Raw genomic sequence first — 22971 nt, 5'->3', positions numbered from 1 at the left:
TCCTGAACACTAGAACCTTGTTCACTTTGAACATTCAAGTCTGTAACTTCAATAACATAACACTAATCCTGAGAGTCCACTAATTCCATCAACATACGTCGACTGCTCTCTATCTTGTAGCCTTGCGCTTACTTTCTGGAATACAATTCCATTCTAACTATGACCCTTACTGAAGCTTCAGGTCCTGCTAAGATATTTTCATATCCTTCTCTTATGGGTATACGAAGTATCATCAACAACTTACCCAACGCTGTCTAAACGTCCCTTCTCAACATTGCCTTACATTCCCGGAGGATTCATACTTCTACTTGCTTAGTTTACCGGCCACCTACTGGCACGATCAACTTCTTACTAATACTCATTTTGAGTTCTTGCTTCTAAGTTCACACTTTCCGGTGCATCTTCTTCACATGCTTCGTTCCTCCAGGGTCCTATTCAGCTCTCAGGCATCCATTCTAATCGTCGAATGCTAAATTGAGTTGATCAGACTCAACTAACAACAACAACTAGAACATCTACCCGGAACCCAATGGTCCCACTACCTTTGTTGTAACTTAATGACCCAAGGCACGATCTGAATCGACCTGCTCTGATACCAAATGTAACACCCATACTAGACGTATCTAGAATGTCTAGCACGTGCGTTAAGTTTAGTATTGGATACATTAAAAATTTACAACAATAAACTACGAATGAATATATATGTACAACCAAATGCGTTCGTACAAAGAACATAACTCAACTTCTCTAAAAAAAATATAATAGATGCATCCTTGAATATCCATCCATCCTGCGGCGGGTACGAACGAACACTTGTCGCATCATCCATTCGGCTACTAGCTTGCTAATCCAACCTGTTTATCTGAAACAAAAAGGATTGGGATGAGACATAATGTCTCAGTGAGTTCCCCTAAATCCTAGGCTATAGGCAACCTCAGGGAAAACCTACGGTCACCACGTGTCTAAAATACAACCTGCCGGTTGATTATACGTGTGTGGGGACATTGCATACTTAGACGGTGTGCATACTAGGGCCGTCATAGCCTTATCTCACTTGTTATAGGCTTCACTTCCTATACGTGTCATGGCGGTCGAAGGGAATCTAAAACCGCAACGCCAAGAATACGCTCTACGTATCGAGGCCTAAACATACTATAATCATGACACAATTCTAAACCGGACGATTAGGGGAAATCTAAGATCGTCATCGGCATATCTTTCTCTATACTTGCTCTATGCATAGCTATGTTGTATCTAACAACATATTCTATCTTGCTATCATACTAGTCATTGACGATCTACGTCTATGTTCTACTATTCTTGACGATCTACGTCAAGGCACTGCTATTCTTGACGATCTACGTCAAGGCTCTATGACATAACATAAATATATCTAATAAATATGCATAGTCAAGTTTATTCATAAAGTTAGCGTTTAACAAACAATTATTATCTGAGTTCATTTTACGGAAAGCCCCGAGTGGAGTAACCCCGAGCGCAATCCCTATCTATCCGATGGAAACCTATCTAAGGTATAAACCAACGGTACTCCTGCAGTGACGTGCGGGATCCTTACGGCTAACCCCATTTCACCTAATGGAAACCTCTTGAACCAACCTAGTGTGGACACAAGAGACACGACCACCACATCTTACTTACTAAGTGACATGCGGGTTCCTTACGGCTAACCCCGTTTCACCTAATGGAAACCCCCTGAGCCAACCTAGTGTGGACACAAGAGACATGACACCTTTAACTTTAAAGTTTGGGTCTATAAATGCATGAGTATTAAATCTATGCTAGCTATCTCTTTTACCTCGGATGCCTATACGATCCGACTAGAGGTAAATTATATGCTTGCTTAACTTGCTATGTGAAGAGATATCTAATCAATTATGGCACTCTAGTTTCTATTCGAAGAGATTACTCTATGCCACTTCGCAACTAGTCAAGCATACTACTCATGCCTAACATTCTATTCTCTACTAACTATTCTAGTTCTTGACAAGCTATGTCAAGGCTCTACTTTCATCCCATGCCTAGTTCTTTGCTACCCGAATAATTCGGCTAAAACTCTCTTGAGCGATCCTTGTAATACATGCTAAGATTGCCATGATTAATGGTGCAAGGATCAATTGACGATGTGTGCAAATTTTCAATACTTTCTGAAGACCGAAAATGCCATAAACCCAAGTTACGAGCCGTTTATAAATTTCATGATTTGATAAAGCTAAGCTTGTACCAGTAGAAAGATAAGTAAAAACAGTACAAGAATACACCGAAACGATCGCTACGGACCCCCACGCGACTGCCCCCAAGCACCCGAGCGCAGAACAACGCGATCGTTGTCCTGTCTGGGGCGCCTGGCGCCAGAGGGAGGGCGCCTAGCGCTGGCTCCCTGACTTGTGGGCGCCTAGCGCCCTTGTACAGGCGCAGCGCTGCGAATTTTTGCGTTTTCGGTGCTTTCGGCTACGGGTTTTCGCCATTTTCGACCCAAAACTCGACCAATTGGACCCTGTAATGCACCAATACATCCAACAACATATATAGCTTCATTTAAACATATCTCATGGCAATTTTTAGCATGTAAACAACAAGAATTACCTTGGGGTTACTTAAATTTCATAAAAGCAAAACTAACATAAAACATGATTTTTCTACAAGATTACACAAACCCAAAGGTGGGTATTCTATCTATGGAACTCACCTAACATGATCCTTGCATATTCTTCAAGTTCCAAGCTCAAACCCTAGCTTTTGATCCTTAGCCCTTTTTCACCAAACCATACTTTAATCTCTTCCTCTACGTGTTTCTTGCTTGTTAAGCCATGCTTGATCATGTATTGAAGAAGTTTGGATGACTTAGAGAGGAGAGGGAGGCGCAATTCTTAGAGAGAAGGGGGAGAGAAAGGTTTTCCAAAACCTAGAGAGAGAAGTGAAATGGGAAAATGAATATTTTGGCCCCAAAAACACTTATATACTCCCTTGTGCGAGTTTACTTAAATGCCCTTCGTCTTGGTCGCGCTTAACCTGACACTGATACATAAACCCCTGCTTGACTGATATTTCATAAAAACATTCTTCCGTCGTACTTGACGTTCTGTAACACTTAATCTCTGATATCTAGTTCATACATGACATATGCCATTAATAGACATTTCCATGAATATTTGTCCTCTGACACGTCTGATGGGTAATATTCCGTTACTGATAAGCGGGATATTACATGTCCCATGCTAAGATTCAATACAAACCGGCCACTTTATGGCCTTCCTTATAAAAAAGGGTCGAAAACGAGTAATGTCCTAAATTAACGAGGGGATTTTCTTAACCTCCATATTGGCTAAATTTTTAGAGAATGCAAAAATATCCCATGGACGTCGTAGTTATGTTGTTTACCTATCTAACGAATTGTCACATGCTAAGATTCAATACAAATCGGCCACTTTAAGGCCTTCCTAGTAAAAATGGGTCGAAAACGAGTAATGTCCTAAATTAATGAGGAGATTTTCTTAACCTCCATTTTGGCCAAATTTTTAGAGAATGCAAAAATATCCCATGGAAGTCATAGTTATGTTGTTTACCTATCCAACGAATTGTCACACGCTAAGATTCAATGCAAATCGGCCACATTATGGCCTTCCTAGTAAAAATGGGTCGAAAACGAGTAATGTCCCAAATTAACAAGGAGATTTTCTTAACCTCCATTTTGGCTGAATTTTTAAAAAATGCAAAAATATCCCATGGAAGTCGTAGCTATGTTGTTTACCTATCCAACGAATTGTCCCATGCTAAGATTCAATACAAACCGGCCACTTTATGGCCTTCCTTATAAAAAAGGGTCGAAAACGAGTAATGTCCTGAATTAACGAGGGGATTTTCTTAACCTCGATTTTGGCTAAATTTTTAGAGAATGCAAAAATATCCCATGGAAGTCGTAGTTATGTTGTTTACCTATAAAACGAATTGTCACATGCTAAGATTCAATACAAATCGGCCACCTTATGGCCTTCCTAGTAAAAATGGGTCGAAAATGAGTAATGTCCTAAATTAACGAGGAGATTTTCTTAAACTCCATTTTGGCCGTATTTTTAGAGAATGCAAAAATATCCCATGGAAGCCGTAGTTATGTTGTTTACCTATCCAACGAATTGTCACATGCTAAGATTCAATACAAATCGGCCACTTTAAGGCCTTCCTAGTAAAAATGGGTCGAAAACGAGTAATGTCCTAAATTAATGAGGAGATTTTCTTAACCTCCATTTTGGCCAAATTTTTAGAGAATGCAAAAATATCCCATGGACGTCATAGTTATGTTGTTTACCTATCCAACGAATTGTCACACGCTAAGATTCAATGCAAATCGGCCACATTATGGCCTTCCTAGTAAATAAGGGTCGAAAACGAGTAATGTCCCAAATTAACAAGGAGATTTTCTTAACCTCCATTTTGGCTGAATTTTTAAAAAATGCAAAAATATCCCATGGAAGTCGTAGCTATGTTGTTTACCTATCCAACGAATTGTCCCATGCTAAGATTCAATACAAACCGGCCACTTTATGGCCTTCCTTATAAAAAAGGGTCGAAAACGAGTAATGTCCTAAATTAACGAGGGGATTTTCTTAACCTCCATTTTGGCTAAATTTTTAGAGAATGCAAAAATATCCCATGGAAGTCGTAGTTATGTTGTTTACCTATCCAACAAATTGTCACATGCTAAGATTCAATACAAATCGGCCACTTTATGGTCTTCCTAGTAAAAATGGGTCGAAAACGAGTAATGTCCTAAATTAACGAGGAGATTTTCTTAACCTCCATTTTGGCCAAATTTTTAGAGAATGCAAAAATATCCCTTGGAAGTCATAGTTATGTTGTTTACCTATCCAACGAATTGTCACACGCTAAGATTCAATGCAAATCGGCCACATTATGGCCTTCCTAGTAAAAAAGGGTCGAAAACGAGTAATGTCCCAAATTAACAAGGAGATTTTCTTAACCTCCATTTTGGCTGAATTTTTAAAAAATGCAAAAATATTCCATGGAAGTCGTAGCTATGTTGTTTACCTATCCAACGAATTGTCCCATGCTAAGATTCAATACAAACCGGCCACTTTATGGCCTTCCTTATAAAAAAGGGTCGAAAACGAGTAATGTCCTAAATTAACGAGGGGATTTTCTTAACCTCCATTTTGGCTAAATTTTTAGATAATGCACAAATATCCCATGGAAGTCGTAGTTATGTTGTTTACCTATCCAACAAATTGTCACATGCTAAGATTCAATAAAAATCGGCCACTTTATGGCCTTCCTAGTAAAAATGGGTCGAAAACGAGTAATGTCCTAAATTAACGAGGAGATTTTCTTAACCTCCATTTTGGCCGAATTTTTAGAGAATGCAAAAATATCCCATGGAAGTCGTAGTTATGTTGTTTACCTATCCAATGAATTGTCACACGCTAAGATTCAATGCAAATCAGCCACATTATGGCCTTCCTAATAAAAAAGGGTCGAAAACGAGTAATGTCCCAAATTAACGAGGAGATTTTCATAACCTCCATTTTGGCTGAATTTTTAAAAAATGCAAAAATATCCCATGGAAGTCGTAGCTATGTTGTTTACCTATCCAACGAATTGTCCCATGCTAAGATTCAATACAAACCGGCCACTTTATGGCCTTCCTAGTAAAAAAGGGTCGAAAACGAGTAATGTCCTAAATTAACGAGGAGATTTTCTTAACCTCCATTTTGGCTGAATTTTTAAAAAATGCAAAAATATCCCATGGAAGTCGTAGTTATGTTGTTTACCTATCCAACGAATTGTCACATGCTAAGATTCAATACAAATCGGCCACTTTATGGCCTTCCTAGTAAAAATGGGTCGAAAACGAGTAATGTCCTAAATTAACGAGGGGATTTTCTTAAACTCCATTTTGGCCGTATTTTTAGAGAATGCAAAAATATCCCATGGAAGTCGTAGTTATGTTGTTTACCTATCCAACGAATTGTCACATGCTAAGATTCAATACAAATCGGCCACTTTATGGCCTTCCTAGTAAAACTGGGTCGAAAACGAGTAATGTCCTAAATTAACGAGGAGATTTTCTTAACCTCCATTTTGGCCGAATTTTTAGAGAATGCAAAAATATCCCCTGGAAGTCGTAGTTATGTTGTTTACCTATCCAACGAATTGTCACATGCTAAGATTCAATGCAAATCAGCCACATTATGGCCTTCCTAGTAAAAAAGGGTCGAAAACGAGTAATGTCCCAAATTAACAAGGAGATTTTCTTAACCTCCATTTTGGCTGAATTTTTAAAAAATGCAAAAATATCCCATGGAAGTCGTAGCTATGTTGTTTACCTATCCAACGAATTGTCCCATGCTAAGATTCAATACAAACCGGCCACTTTATGGCCTTCCTTATAAAAAAGGGTCGAAAACGAGTAATGTCCTAAATTAACGAGGGGATTTTCTTAACCTCCATTTTGGCTAAATTTTTAGAGAATGCAAAAATATCCCATGGAAGTCGTAGTTATGTTGTTTACCTATCCAACGAATTGTCACATGCTAAGATTCAATACAAATCGGCCACTTTATGGTCTTCCTAGTAAAAATGGGTCGAAAACGAGTAATGTCCTAAATTAACGAGGAGATTTTCTTAACCTCCATTTTGGCCAAATTTTTAGAGAATGCAAAAATATCCCTTGGAAGTCATAGTTATGTTGTTTACCTATCCAACGAATTGTCACACGCTAAGATTCAATGCAAATCGGCCACATTATGGCCTTCCTAGTAAAAAAGGGTCGAAAACGAGTAATGTCCCAAATTAACAAGGAGATTTTCTTAACCTCCATTTTGGCTGAATTTTTAAAAAATGCAAAAATATTCCATGGAAGTCGTAGCTATGTTGTTTACCTATCCAACGAATTGTCCCATGCTAAGATTCAATACAAACCGGCCACTTTATGGCCTTCCTTATAAAAAAGGGTCGAAAACGAGTAATGTCCTAAATTAACGAGGGGATTTTCTTAACCTCCATTTTGGCTAAATTTTTAGATAATGCACAAATATCCCATGGAAGTCGTAGTTATGTTGTTTACCTATCCAACAAATTGTCACATGCTAAGATTCAATAAAAATCGGCCACTTTATGGCCTTCCTAGTAAAAATGGGTCGAAAACGAGTAATGTCCTAAATTAACGAGGAGATTTTCTTAACCTCCATTTTGGCCGAATTTTTAGAGAATGCAAAAATATCCCATGGAAGTCGTAGTTATGTTGTTTACCTATCCAATGAATTGTCACACGCTAAGATTCAATGCAAATCAGCCACATTATGGCCTTCCTAATAAAAAAGGGTCGAAAACGAGTAATGTCCCAAATTAACGAGGAGATTTTCATAACCTCCATTTTGGCTGAATTTTTAAAAAATGCAAAAATATCCCATGGAAGTCGTAGCTATGTTGTTTACCTATCCAACGAATTGTCCCATGCTAAGATTCAATACAAACCGGCCACTTTATGGCCTTCCTAGTAAAAAAGGGTCGAAAACGAGTAATGTCCTAAATTAACGAGGAGATTTTCTTAACCTCCATTTTGGCTGAATTTTTAAAAAATGCAAAAATATCCCATGGAAGTCGTAGTTATGTTGTTTACCTATCCAACGAATTGTCACATGCTAAGATTCAATACAAATCGGCCACTTTATGGCCTTCCTAGTAAAAATGGGTCGAAAACGAGTAATGTCCTAAATTAACGAGGGGATTTTCTTAAACTCCATTTTGGCCGTATTTTTAGAGAATGCAAAAATATCCCATGGAAGTCGTAGTTATGTTGTTTACCTATCCAACGAATTGTCACATGCTAAGATTCAATACAAATCGGCCACTTTATGGCCTTCCTAGTAAAACTGGGTCGAAAACGAGTAATGTCCTAAATTAACGAGGAGATTTTCTTAACCTCCATTTTGGCCGAATTTTTAGAGAATGCAAAAATATCCCCTGGAAGTCGTAGTTATGTTGTTTACCTATCCAACGAATTGTCACATGCTAAGATTCAATGCAAATCAGCCACATTATGGCCTTCCTAGTAAAAAAGGGTCGAAAACGAGTAATGTCCCAAATTAACAAGGAGATTTTCTTAACCTCCATTTTGGCTGAATTTTTAAAAAATGCAAAAATATCCCATGGAAGTCGTAGCTATGTTGTTTACCTATCCAACGAATTGTCCCATGCTAAGATTCAATACAAACCGGCCACTTTATGGCCTTCCTTATAAAAAAGGGTCGAAAACGAGTAATGTCCTAAATTAACGAGGGGATTTTCTTAACCTCCATTTTGGCTAAATTTTTAGAGAATGCAAAAATATCCCGTGGAAGTCGTAGTTATGTTGTTTACCTATCCAACGAATTGTCACATGCTAAGATTCAATACAAATCGGCCACTTTATGGCCTTCCTAGTAAAAATGGGTCGAAAACGAGTAATGTCCTAAATTAATGAGGAGATTTTCTTAACCTCCATATTGGCTAAATTTTTAGAGAATGCAAAAATATCCCATGGAAGTCGTAGTTATGTTGTTTACCTATCCAACGAATTGTCACATGCTAAGATTCAATACAAATCGGCCACTTTATGGCCTTCCTAGTAAAAATGGGTCGAAAACGAGTAATGTCCTAAATTAACGAGGAGATTTTCTTAAACTCCATTTTGGCCGTATTTTTAGAGAATGCAAAAATATCCCATGGAAGTCGTAGTTATGTTGTTTACCTATCCAACGAATTGTCACATGCTAAGATTCAATACAAATCGGCCACTTTAAGGCCTTCCTAGTAAAAATGGGTCGAAAACGAGTAATGTCCTAAATTAATGAGGAGATTTTCTTAACCTCCATTTTGGCCAAATTTTTAGAGAATGCAAAAATATCCCTTGGAAGTCATAGTTATGTTGTTTATCTATCCAACGAATTGTCACACGCTAAGATTCAATGCAAATCGGCCACATTATGGCCTTCCTAGTAAAAAAGGGTCGAAAACGAGTAATGTCCCAAATTAACAAGGAGATTTTCTTAACCTCCATTTTGGCTGAATTTTTAAAAAATGCAAAAATATCCCATGGAAGTCGTAGCTATGTTGTTTACCTATCCAACGAATTGTCCCATGCTAAGATTCAATACAAACCGGCCACTTTATGGCCTTCCTAGTAAAAAAGGGTCGAAAACGAGTAATGTCCTAAATTAACGAGGAGATTTTCTTAACCTCCATTTTGGCTGAATTTTTAAAAAATGCAAAAATATCCCATGGAAGTCGTAGTTATGTTGTTTACCTATCCAACGAATTGTCACATGCTAAGATTCAATACAAATCGGCCACTTTATGGCCTTCCTAGTAAAAATGGGTCGAAAACGAGTAATGTCCTAAATTAACGAGGGGATTTTCTTAAACTCCATTTTGGCCGTATTTTTAGAGAATGCAAAAATATCCCATGGAAGTCGTAGTTATGTTGTTTACCTATCCAACGAATTGTCACATGCTAAGATTCAATACAAATCGGCCACTTTATGGCCTTCCTAGTAAAACTGGGTCGAAAACGAGTAATGTCCTAAATTAACGAGGAGATTTTCTTAACCTCCATTTTGGCCGAATTTTTAGAGAATGCAAAAATATCCCCTGGAAGTCGTAGTTATGTTGTTTACCTATCCAACGAATTGTCACATGCTAAGATTCAATGCAAATCAGCCACATTATGGCCTTCCTAGTAAAAAAGGGTCGAAAACGAGTAATGTCCCAAATTAACAAGGAGATTTTCTTAACCTCCATTTTGGCTGAATTTTTAAAAAATGCAAAAATATCCCATGGAAGTCGTAGCTATGTTGTTTACCTATCCAACGAATTGTCCCATGCTAAGATTCAATACAAACCGGCCACTTTATGGCCTTCCTTATAAAAAAGGGTCGAAAACGAGTAATGTCCTAAATTAACGAGGGGATTTTCTTAACCTCCATTTTGGCTAAATTTTTAGAGAATGCAAAAATATCCCGTGGAAGTCGTAGTTATGTTGTTTACCTATCCAACGAATTGTCACATGCTAAGATTCAATACAAATCGGCCACTTTATGGCCTTCCTAGTAAAAATGGGTCGAAAACGAGTAATGTCCTAAATTAATGAGGAGATTTTCTTAACCTCCATATTGGCTAAATTTTTAGAGAATGCAAAAATATCCCATGGAAGTCGTAGTTATGTTGTTTACCTATCCAACGAATTGTCACATGCTAAGATTCAATACAAATCGGCCACTTTATGGCCTTCCTAGTAAAAATGGGTCGAAAACGAGTAATGTCCTAAATTAACGAGGAGATTTTCTTAAACTCCATTTTGGCCGTATTTTTAGAGAATGCAAAAATATCCCATGGAAGTCGTAGTTATGTTGTTTACCTATCCAACGAATTGTCACATGCTAAGATTCAATACAAATCGGCCACTTTAAGGCCTTCCTAGTAAAAATGGGTCGAAAACGAGTAATGTCCTAAATTAATGAGGAGATTTTCTTAACCTCCATTTTGGCCAAATTTTTAGAGAATGCAAAAATATCCCTTGGAAGTCATAGTTATGTTGTTTATCTATCCAACGAATTGTCACACGCTAAGATTCAATGCAAATCGGCCACATTATGGCCTTCCTAGTAAAAAAGGGTCGAAAACGAGTAATGTCCCAAATTAACAAGGAGATTTTCTTAACCTCCATTTTGGCTGAATTTTTAAAAAATGCAAAAATATCCCATGGAAGTCGTAGCTATGTTGTTTACCTATCCAACGAATTGTCCCATGCTAAGATTCAATACAAACCGGCCACTTTATGGCCTTCCTTATAAAAAAGGGTCGAAAACGAGTAATGTCCTAAATTAACGAGGAGATTTTCTTAAACTCCATTTTGGCCGTATTTTTAGAGAATGCAAAAATATCCCATCGAAGTCGTAGTTATGTTGTTTACCTATCCAACGAATTGTCACATGCTAAGATTCAATACAAATCGGCCACTTTAAGGCCTTCCTAGTAAAAATGGGTCGAAAACGAGTAATGTCCTAAATTAATGAGGAGATTTTCTTAAACTCCATTTTGGCCGTATTTTTAGAGAATGCAAAAATATCCCATGGAAGTCGTAGTTATGTTGTTTACCTATCCAACGAATTGTCACATGCTAAGATTCAATACAAATCGGCCACTTTATGGCCTTCCTAGTAAAAATGGGTCGAAAACGAGTAATGTCCTAAATTAACGAGGAGATTTTCTTAAACTCCATTTTGGCCGTATTTTTAGAGAATGCAAAAATATCCCATGGAAGTCGTAGTTATGTTGTTTACCTATCCAACGAATTGTCACATGCTAAGATTCAATACAAATCGGCCACTTTAAGGCCTTCCTAGTAAAAATGGGTCGAAAACGAGTAATGTCCTAAATTAATGAGGAGATTTTCTTAACCTCCATTTTGGCCAAATTTTTAGAGAATGCAAAAATATCCCTTGGAAGTCATAGTTATGTTGTTTACCTATCCAACGAATTGTCACACGCTAAGATTCAATGCAAATCGGCCACATTATGGCCTTCCTAGTAAAAAAGGGTCGAAAACGAGTAATGTCCCAAATTAACAAGGAGATTTTCTTAACCTCCATTTTGGCTGAATTTTTAAAAAATGCAAAAATATCCCATGGAAGTCGTAGCTATGTTGTTTACCTATCCAACGAATTGTCCCATGCTAAGATTCAATACAAACCGGCCACTTTATGGCCTTCCTTATAAAAAAGGGTCGAAAACGAGTAATGTCCTAAATTAACGAGGGGATTTTCTTAACCTCCATTTTGGCTAAATTTTTAGAGAATGCAAAAATATCCCATGGAAGTCGTAGTTATGTTGTTTACCTATCCAACGAATTGTCACATGCTAAGATTCAATACAAATCGGCCACTTTTTGGCCTTCCTAGTAAAAATGGGTCGAAAACGAGTAATGTCCTAAATTAACGAGGAGATTTTCTTAACCTCCATTTTGGCCGAATTTTTAGAGAATGCAAAAATATCCCCTGGAAGTCGTAGTTATGTTGTTTACCTATCCAACAAATTGTCACATGCTAAGATTCAATAAAAATCGGCCACTTTATGGCCTTCCTAGTAAAAATGGGTCGAAAACGAGTAATGTCCTAAATTAACGAGGAGATTTTCTTAACCTCCATTTTGGCCGAATTTTTAGAGAATGCAAAAATATCCCATGGAAGTCGTAGTTATGTTGTTTACCTATCCAATGAATTGTCACACGCTAAGATTCAATGCAAATCAGCCACATTATGGCCTTCCTAATAAAAAAGGGTCGAAAACGAGTAATGTCCCAAATTAACGAGGAGATTTTCATAACCTCCATTTTGGCTGAATTTTTAAAAAATGCAAAAATATCCCATGGAAGTCGTAGCTATGTTGTTTACCTATCCAACGAATTGTCCCATGCTAAGATTCAATACAAACCGGCCACTTTATGGCCTTCCTAGTAAAAAAGGGTCGAAAACGAGTAATGTCCTAAATTAACGAGGAGATTTTCTTAACCTCCATTTTGGCTGAATTTTTAAAAAATGCAAAAATATCCCATGGAAGTCGTAGTTATGTTGTTTACCTATCCAACGAATTGTCACATGCTAAGATTCAATACAAATCGGCCACTTTATGGCCTTCCTAGTAAAAATGGGTCGAAAACGAGTAATGTCCTAAATTAACGAGGGGATTTTCTTAAACTCCATTTTGGCCGTATTTTTAGAGAATGCAAAAATATCCCATGGAAGTCGTAGTTATGTTGTTTACCTATCCAACGAATTGTCACATGCTAAGATTCAATACAAATCGGCCACTTTATGGCCTTCCTAGTAAAACTGGGTCGAAAACGAGTAATGTCCTAAATTAACGAGGAGATTTTCTTAACCTCCATTTTGGCCGAATTTTTAGAGAATGCAAAAATATCCCCTGGAAGTCGTAGTTATGTTGTTTACCTATCCAACGAATTGTCACATGCTAAGATTCAATGCAAATCAGCCACATTATGGCCTTCCTAGTAAAAAAGGGTCGAAAACGAGTAATGTCCCAAATTAACAAGGAGATTTTCTTAACCTCCATTTTGGCTGAATTTTTAAAAAATGCAAAAATATCCCATGGAAGTCGTAGCTATGTTGTTTACCTATCCAACGAATTGTCCCATGCTAAGATTCAATACAAACCGGCCACTTTATGGCCTTCCTTATAAAAAAGGGTCGAAAACGAGTAATGTCCTAAATTAACGAGGGGATTTTCTTAACCTCCATTTTGGCTAAATTTTTAGAGAATGCAAAAATATCCCGTGGAAGTCGTAGTTATGTTGTTTACCTATCCAACAAATTGTCACATGCTAAGATTCAATACAAATCGGCCACTTTATGGCCTTCCTAGTAAAAATGGGTCGAAAACGAGTAATGTCCTAAATTAATGAGGAGATTTTCTTAACCTCCATATTGGCTAAATTTTTAGAGAATGCAAAAATATCCCATGGAAGTCGTAGTTATGTTGTTTACCTATCCAACGAATTGTCACATGCTAAGATTCAATACAAATCGGCCACTTTATGGCCTTCCTAGTAAAAATGGGTCGAAAACGAGTAATGTCCTAAATTAACGAGGAGATTTTCTTAAACTCCATTTTGGCCGTATTTTTAGAGAATGCAAAAATATCCCATGGAAGTCGTAGTTATGTTGTTTACCTATCCAACGAATTGTCACATGCTAAGATTCAATACAAATCGGCCACTTTAAGGCCTTCCTAGTAAAAATGGGTCGAAAACGAGTAATGTCCTAAATTAATGAGGAGATTTTCTTAACCTCCATTTTGGCCAAATTTTTAGAGAATGCAAAAATATCCCATGGAAGTCATAGTTATGTTGTTTACCTATCCAACGAATTGTCACACGCTAAGATTCAATGCAAATCGGCCACATTATGGCCTTCCTAGTAAAAAAGGGTCGAAAACGAGTAATGTCCCAAATTAACGAGGAGATTTTCTTAACCTCCATTTTGGCTGAATTTTTAATAAATGCAAAAATATCCCATGGAAGTCGTAGTTATGTTGTTTACCTATCCAACGAATTTGCACACGCTAAGATTCAATGCAAATCGGCCACATTATGGCCTTCCTAGTAAAAAAGGGTCGAAAACGAGTAATGTCCCAAATTAACGAGGAGATTTTCTTAACCTCCATTTTGGCTGAATTTTTAATAAATGCAAAAATATCCCATGGAAGTCGTAGCTATGTTGTTTACCTATCCAACGAATTGTCCCATGCTAAGATTCAATACAAACCGGCCACTTTATGGCCTTCCTTATAAAAAAGGGTCGAAAACGAGTAATGTCCTAAATTAACGAGGGGATTTTCTTAACCTCCATATTGGCTAAATTTTTAGAGAATGCAAAAATATCCCATGGAAGTCGTAGTTATGTTGTTTACCTATCCAACGAATTGTCACACGCTAAGATTCAATGCAAATCGGCCACATTATGGCCTTCCTAGTAAAAAAGGGTCGAAAACGAGTAATGTCCCAAATTAACAAGGAGATTTTCTTAACCTCCATTTTGGCTGAATTTTTAAAAAATGCAAAAATATCCTCTGGAAATCGTAGCTATGTTGTTTACCTATCCAACGAATTGTCCCATGCTAAGATTCAATACAAACCGGCCACTTTATGGCCTTCCTTATAAAAAAGGGTCGAAAACGAGTAATGTCCGAAATTAACGAGGAGATTTTCTTAACCTCCATTTTGGCCGTATTTTTAGAGAATGCAAAAATATCCCATGGAAGTCGTAGTTATGTTGTTTACCTATCCAACGAATTGTCACACGCTCAGATTCAATGCAAATCGGCCACATTATGGCCTTCCTAGTAAAAAAGGGTCGAAAACGAGTAATGTCCCAAATTAACGAGGAGATTTTCTTAACCTCCATTTTGGCTGAATTTTTAAAAAATGCAAAAATATCCTCTGGAAATCGTAGCTATGTTGTTTACCTATCCAACGAATTGTCCCATGCTAAGATTCAATACAAACCGGCCACTTTATGGCCTTCCTTATAAAAAAGGGTCGAAAACGAGTAATGTCCTAAATTAACGAGGGGATTTTCTTAACCTCCATTTTGGCTAAATTTTTAGAGAATGCAAAAATATCCCATGGAAGTCGTAGTTATGTTGTTTACCTATCCAACGAATTGTCACATGCTAAGATTCAATACAAATCGGCCACTTTATGACCTTCCTAGTAAAAATGGGTCGAAAACGAGTAATGTCCTAAATTAACGAGGAGATTTTCTTAACCTCCATTTTGGCCGAATTTTTAGAGAATGCAAAAATATCCCATGGAAGTCGTAGTTATATTGTTTACCTATCCAACAAATTGTCACACGCTAAGATTCAATGCAAATCGGCCACATTATGGCCTTCCTAGTAAAAAAGGTCGAAAACGAGTAATGTCTCAAATTAACGAGGAGATTTTCTTAACCTCCATTTTGGCTGAATTTTAAGAGAATGCAAAAATATGCCATGGAAGTCGTAGTTATGTTGTTTACCTATCCAACGAATTGTCACATGCTAAGATTCAATACAAATCGGCCACTTTATGGCCTTCCTAGTAAAAATGGGTCGAAAACGAGCAATGTCCGAAATTAACGAGGAGATTTTCTTAACCTCCATTTTGGCCGTATTTTTAGAGAATGCAAAAATATCCCATGGAAGTCGTAGTTATGTTGTTTACCTATCCAACGAATTGTCACACGCTAAGATTCAATGCAAATCGGCCACATTATGGCCTTCCTAGTAAAAAAGGGTCGAAAACGAGTAATGTCCCAAATTAACGAGGAGATTTTCTTAACCTCCATTTTGGCTGAATTTTTAAAAAATGCAAAAATATCCTATGGAAATCGTAGCTATGTTGTTTACCTATCCAACTAATTGTCCCATGCTAAGATTCAATACAAACCGGCCACTTTATGGCCTTCCTTATAAAAAAGGGTCGAAAACGAGTAATGTCCTAAATTAACGAGGGGATTTTCTTAACCTCCATTTTGGCTAAATTTTTAGAGAATGCAAAAATATCCCATTGAAGTCGTAGTTATGTTGTTTACCTATCCAACGAATTGTCACATGCTAAGATTCAATACAAATCGGCCACTTTATGACCTTCCTAGTAAAAATGGGTCGAAAACGAGTAATGTCCTAGATTAACGAGGAGATTTTCTTAACCTCCATTTTGGCCGAATTTTTAGAGAATGCAAAAATATCCCAAGGAAGTCGTAGTTATGTTGTTTACCTATCCAACGAATTGTCACACGCTAAGATTCAATGCAAATCGGCCACATTATTGCCTTCCTAGTAAAAAAGGTCGAAAACGAGTAATGTCCCAAATTAACGAGGAGATTTTCTTAACCTCCATTTTGGCTGAATTTTTAGAGAATGCAAAAATATCCCATGGAAGTCGTAGTTATGTTGTTTACCTATCCAACGAATTGTCACATGCTAAGATTCAATACAAATCGGCCACTTTATGGCCTTCCTAGTAAAAATGGGTCGAAAACGAGCAATGTCCGAAATTAACGAGGAGATTTTCTTAACCTCCATTTTGGCCGTATTTTTAGAGAATGCAAAAATATCCCATGGAAGTCGTAGTTATGTTGTTTACCTATCCAACGAATTGTCACATGCTAAGATTCAATGCAAATCGGCCACATTATGGCCTTCCTACTAAAAAAGGGTCGAAAACGAGTAATGTCCCAAATTAACGAGGAGATTTTCTTAACCTCCATTTTGGCTGAATTTTTAGAGAATGCAAAAATATCCCATGGAAGTCGTAATTATGTTGTTTACCTATCCAACGAATTGTCACACGCTAAGATTCAATGCAAATCGGCCACATTATGGCCTTCCTACTAAAAAGGGTCCAAAACGAGTAATGTCCCAAATTAACGAGGAGATTTTCTTAACCTCCATTTTGGCTGAATTTTTAGAGAATGCAAAAATATCCCATGGAAGTCGTAGTTATGTTGTTTACCTATCCAATGAATTGTCACATGCTAAGATTCAATGCAAATCGGCCACATTATGGCCTTCCTACTAAAAAAGGGTCGAAAACGAGTAATGTCCCAAATTAACGAGGAGATTTTCATAACCTCCATTTTGGCTGAATTTTTAAAAAATGCAAAAATATCCCATGGAAGTCGTAGCTATGTTGTTTACCTATCCAACGAATTGTCCCATGCTAAGATTCAATACAAACCGGCCACTTTATGGCCTTCCTAGTAAAAAAGGGTCGAAAACGAGTAATGTCCTAAATTAACGAGGAGATTTTCTTAACCTCCATTTTGGCTGAATTTTTAAAAAATGCAAAAATATCCCATGGAAGTCGTAGTTATGTTGTTTACCTATCCAACGAATTGTCACATGCTAAGATTCAATACAAATCGGCCACTTTATGGCCTTCCTAGTAAAAATGGGTCGAAAACGAGTAATGTCCTAAATTAACGAGGGGATTTTCTTAAACTCCATTTTGGCCGTATTTTTAGAGAATGCAAAAATATCCCATGGAAGTCGTAGTTATGTTGTTTACCTATCCAACGAATTGTCACATGCTAAGATTCAATACAAATCGGCCACTTTATGGCCTTCCTAGTAAAACTGGGTCGAAAACGAGTAATGTCCTAAATTAACGAGGAGATTTTCTTAACCTCCATTTTGGCCGAATTTTTAGAGAATGCAAAAATATCCCCTGGAAGTCGTAGTTATGTTGTTTACCTATCCAACGAATTGTCACATGCTAAGATTCAATGCAAATCAGCCACATTATGGCCTTCCTAGTAAAAAAGGGTCGAAAACGAGTAATGTCCCAAATTAACAAGGAGATTTTCTTAACCTCCATTTTGGCTGAATTTTTAAAAAATGCAAAAATATCCCATGGAAGTCGTAGCTATGTTGTTTACCTATCCAACGAATTGTCCCATGCTAAGATTCAATACAAACCGGCCACTTTATGGCCTTCCTTATAAAAAAGGGTCGAAAACGAGTAATGTCCTAAATTAACGAGGGGATTTTCTTAACCTCCATTTTGGCTAAATTTTTAGAGAATGCAAAAATATCCCGTGGAAGTCGTAGTTATGTTGTTTACCTATCCAACGAATTGTCACATGCTAAGATTCAATACAAATCGGCCACTTTATGGCCTTCCTAGTAAAAATGGGTCGAAAACGAGTAATGTCCTAAATTAATGAGGAGATTTTCTTAACCTCCATATTGGCTAAATTTTTAGAGAATGCAAAAATATCCCATGGAAGTCGTAGTTATGTTGTTTACCTATCCAACGAATTGTCACATGCTAAGATTCAATACAAATCGGCCACTTTATGGCCTTCCTAGTAAAAATGGGTCGAAAACGAGTAATGTCCTAAATTAACGAGGAGATTTTCTTAAACTCCATTTTGGCCGTATTTTTAGAGAATGCAAAAATATCCCATGGAAGTCGTAGTTATGTTGTTTACCTATCCAACGAATTGTCACATGCTAAGATTCAATACAAATCGGCCACTTTAAGGCCTTCCTAGTAAAAATGGGTCGAAAACGAGTAATGTCCTAAATTAATGAGGAGATTTTCTTAACCTCCATTTTGGCCAAATTTTTAGAGAATGCAAAAATATCCCATGGAAGTCATAGTTATGTTGTTTACCTATCCAACGAATTGTCACACGCTAAGATTCAATGCAAATCGGCCACATTATGGCCTTCCTAGTAAAAAAGGGTCGAAAACGAGTAATGTCCCAAATTAACGAGGAGATTTTCTTAACCTCCATTTTGGCTGAATTTTTAATAAATGCAAAAATATCCCATGGAAGTCGTAGTTATGTTGTTTACCTATCCAACGAATTGTCACACGCTAAGATTCAATGCAAATCGGCCACATTATGGCCTTCCTAGTAAAAAAGGGTCGAAAACGAGTAATGTCCCAAATTAACGAGGAGATTTTCTTAACCTCCATTTTGGCTGAATTTTTAATAAATGCAAAAATATCCCATGGAAGTCGTAGCTATGTTGTTTACCTATCCAACGAATTGTCCCATGCTAAGATTCAATACAAACCGGCCACTTTATGGCCTTCCTTATAAAAAAGGGTCGAAAACGAGTAATGTCCTAAATTAACGAGGGGATTTTCTTAACCTCCATATTGGCTAAATTTTTAGAGAATGCAAAAATATCCCATGGAAGTCGTAGTTATGTTGTTTACCTATCCAACGAATTGTCACACGCTAAGATTCAATGCAAATCGGCCACATTATGGCCTTCCTAGTAAAAAAGGGTCGAAAACGAGTAATGTCCCAAATTAACAAGGAGATTTTCTTAACCTCCATTTTGGCTGAATTTTTAAAAAATGCAAAAATATCCTCTGGAAATCGTAGCTATGTTGTTTACCTATCCAACGAATTGTCCCATGCTAAGATTCAATACAAACCGGCCACTTTATGGCCTTCCTTATAAAAAAGGGTCGAAAACGAGTAATGTCCGAAATTAACGAGGAGATTTTCTTAACCTCCATTTTGGCCGTATTTTTAGAGAATGCAAAAATATCCCATGGAAGTCGTAGTTATGTTGTTTACCTATCCAACGAATTGTCACACGCTCAGATTCAATGCAAATCGGCCACATTATGGCCTTCCTAGTAAAAAAGGGTCGAAAACGAGTAATGTCCCAAATTAACGAGGAGATTTTCTTAACCTCCATTTTGGCTGAATTTTTAAAAAATGCAAAAATATCCTCTGGAAATCGTAGCTATGTTGTTTACCTATCCAACGAATTGTCCCATGCTAAGATTCAATACAAACCGGCCACTTTATGGCCTTCCTTATAAAAAAGGGTCGAAAACGAGTAATGTCCTAAATTAACGAGGGGATTTTCTTAACCTCCATTTTGGCTAAATTTTTAGAGAATGCAAAAATATCCCATGGAAGTCGTAGTTATGTTGTTTACCTATCCAACGAATTGTCACATGCTAAGATTCAATACAAATCGGCCACTTTATGACCTTCCTAGTAAAAATGGGTCGAAAACGAGTAATGTCCTAAATTAACGAGGAGATTTTCTTAACCTCCATTTTGGCCGAATTTTTAGAGAATGCAAAAATATCCCATGGAAGTCGTAGTTATATTGTTTACCTATCCAACAAATTGTCACACGCTAAGATTCAATGCAAATCGGCCACATTATGGCCTTCCTAGTAAAAAAGGTCGAAAACGAGTAATGTCTCAAATTAACGAGGAGATTTTCTTAACCTCCATTTTGGCTGAATTTTAAGAGAATGCAAAAATATGCCATGGAAGTCGTAGTTATGTTGTTTACCTATCCAACGAATTGTCACATGCTAAGATTCAATACAAATCGGCCACTTTATGGCCTTCCTAGTAAAAATGGGTCGAAAACGAGCAATGTCCGAAATTAACGAGGAGATTTTCTTAACCTCCATTTTGGCCGTATTTTTAGAGAATGCAAAAATATCCCATGGAAGTCGTAGTTATGTTGTTTACCTATCCAACGAATTGTCACACGCTAAGATTCAATGCAAATCGGCCACATTATGGCCTTCCTAGTAAAAAAGGGTCGAAAACGAGTAATGTCCCAAATTAACGAGGAGATTTTCTTAACCTCCATTTTGGCTGAATTTTTAAAAAATGCAAAAATATCCTATGGAAATCGTAGCTATGTTGTTTACCTATCCAACGAATTGTCCCATGCTAAGATTCAATACAAACCGGCCACTTTATGGCCTTCCTTATAAAAAAGGGTCGAAAACGAGTAATGTCCTAAATTAACGAGGGGATTTTCTTAACCTCCATTTTGGCTAAATTTTTAGAGAATGCAAAAATATCCCGTGGAAGTCGTAGTTATGTTGTTTACCTATCCAACGAATTGTCACATGCTAAGATTCAATACAAATCGGCCACTTTATGGCCTTCCTAGTAAAACTGGGTCGAAAACGAGTAATGTCCTAAATTAACGAGGAGATTTTCTTAACCTCCATTTTGGCCGAATTTTTAGAGAATGCAAAAATATCCCCTGGAAGTCGTAGTTATGTTGTTTACCTATCCAACGAATTGTCACATGCTAAGATTCAATGCAAATCAGCCACATTATGGCCTTCCTAGTAAAAAAGGGTCGAAAACGAGTAATGTCCCAAATTAACAAGGAGATTTTCTTAACCTCCATTTTGGCTGAATTTTTAAAAAATGCAAAAATATCCCATGGAAGTCGTAGCTATGTTGTTTACCTATCCAACGAATTGTCCCATGCTAAGATTCAATACAAACCGGCCACTTTATGGCCTTCCTTATAAAAAAGGGTCGAAAACGAGTAATGTCCTAAATTAACGAGGGGATTTTCTTAACCTCCATTTTGGCTAAATTTTTAGAGAATGCAAAAATATCCCGTGGAAGTCGTAGTTATGTTGTTTACCTATCCAACGAATTGTCACATGCTAAGATTCAATACAAATCGGCCACTTTATGGCCTTCCTAGTAAAAATGGGTCGAAAACGAGCAATGTCCGAAATTAACGAGGAGATTTTCTTAACCTCCATTTTGGCCGTATTTTTAGAGAATGCAAAAATATCCCATGGAAGTCGTAGTTATGTTGTTTACCTATCCAACGAATTGTCACACGCTAAGATTCAATGCAAATCGGCCACATTATGGCCTTCCTAGTAAAAAAGGGTCGAAAACGAGTAATGTCCCAAATTAACGAGGAGATTTTCTTAACCTCCATTTTGGCTGAATTTTTAAACAATGCAAAAATATCCTATGGAAATCGTAGTTATGTTGTTTACCTATCCAACGAATTGTCACATGCTAAGATTCAATACAAATCGGCCACTTTAAGGCCTTCCTAGTAAAAATGGGTCGAAAACGAGTAATGTCCTAAATTAATGAGGAGATTTTCTTAACCTCCATTTTGGCCAAATTTTTAGAGAATGCAAAAATATCCCATGGAAGTCATAGTTATGTTGTTTACCTATCCAACGAATTGTCACACGCTAAGATTCAATGCAAATCGGCCACATTATGGCCTTCCTAGTAAAAAAGGGTCGAAAACGAGTAATGTCCCAAATTAACAAGGAGATTTTCTTAACCTCCATTTTGGCTGAATTTTTAAAAAATGCAAAAATATCCCATGGAAGTCGTAGCTATGTTGTTTACCTATCCAACGAATTGTCCCATGCTAAGATTCAATACAAACCGGCCACTTTATGGCCTTCCTTATAAAAAAGGGTCGAAAACGAGTAATGTCCTAAATTAACGAGGGGATTTTCTTAACCTCCATTTTGGCTAAATTTTTAGAGAATGCAAAAATATCCCGTGGAAGTCGTAGTTATGTTGTTTACCTATCCAACGAATTGTCACATGCTAAGATTCAATACAAATCGGCCACTTTATGGCCTTCCTAGTAAAAATGGGTCGAAAACGAGTAATGTCCTAAATTAATGAGGAGATTTTCTTAACCTCCATATTGGCTAAATTTTTAGAGAATGCAAAAATATCCCATGGAAGTCGTAGTTATGTTGTTTACCTATCCAACGAATTGTCACATGCTAAGATTCAATACAAATCGGCCACTTTATGGCCTTCCTAGTAAAAATGGGTCGAAAACGAGTAATGTCCTAAATTAACGAGGAGATTTTCTTAAACTCCATTTTGGCCGTATTTTTAGAGAATGCAAAAATATCCCATGGAAGTCGTAGTTATGTTGTTTACCTATCCAACGAATTGTCACATGCTAAGATTCAATACAAATCGGCCACTTTAAGGCCTTCCTAGTAAAAATGGGTCGAAAACGAGTAATGTCCTAAATTAATGAGGAGATTTTCTTAACCTCCATTTTGGCCAAATTTTTAGAGAATGCAAA

The 22971-nt window shown here is 37.1% G+C and overlaps 1 long non-coding RNA gene across 1 annotated transcript; it reads right to left on the bottom strand.

Annotated features, from left to right (window-relative positions):
• Positions 1-600: 600 nt before the first annotated feature.
• Positions 601-2828, bottom strand: LOC146918777 (uncharacterized). The gene is made up of 2 exons (XR_015016381.1): positions 2708-2828; positions 601-862 (listed from the first exon to the last, which is right to left on the bottom strand). It is a non-coding gene; the product is annotated as an uncharacterized LOC146918777 (long non-coding RNA).
• Between the last annotated feature and the right edge of the window lie 20143 nt (positions 2829-22971).

Source organism: Medicago sativa, chromosome 6, assembly GCF_051527215.1.
Source record: "Medicago sativa cultivar Bolivia chromosome 6, Bolivia_mono, whole genome shotgun sequence".
NCBI lineage: Eukaryota > Viridiplantae > Streptophyta > Magnoliopsida > Fabales > Fabaceae > Medicago > Medicago sativa.
The sequence above is the reverse complement of the archived record's forward strand: the minus strand, read 5'-3'. Positions and strand labels throughout refer to the sequence as shown.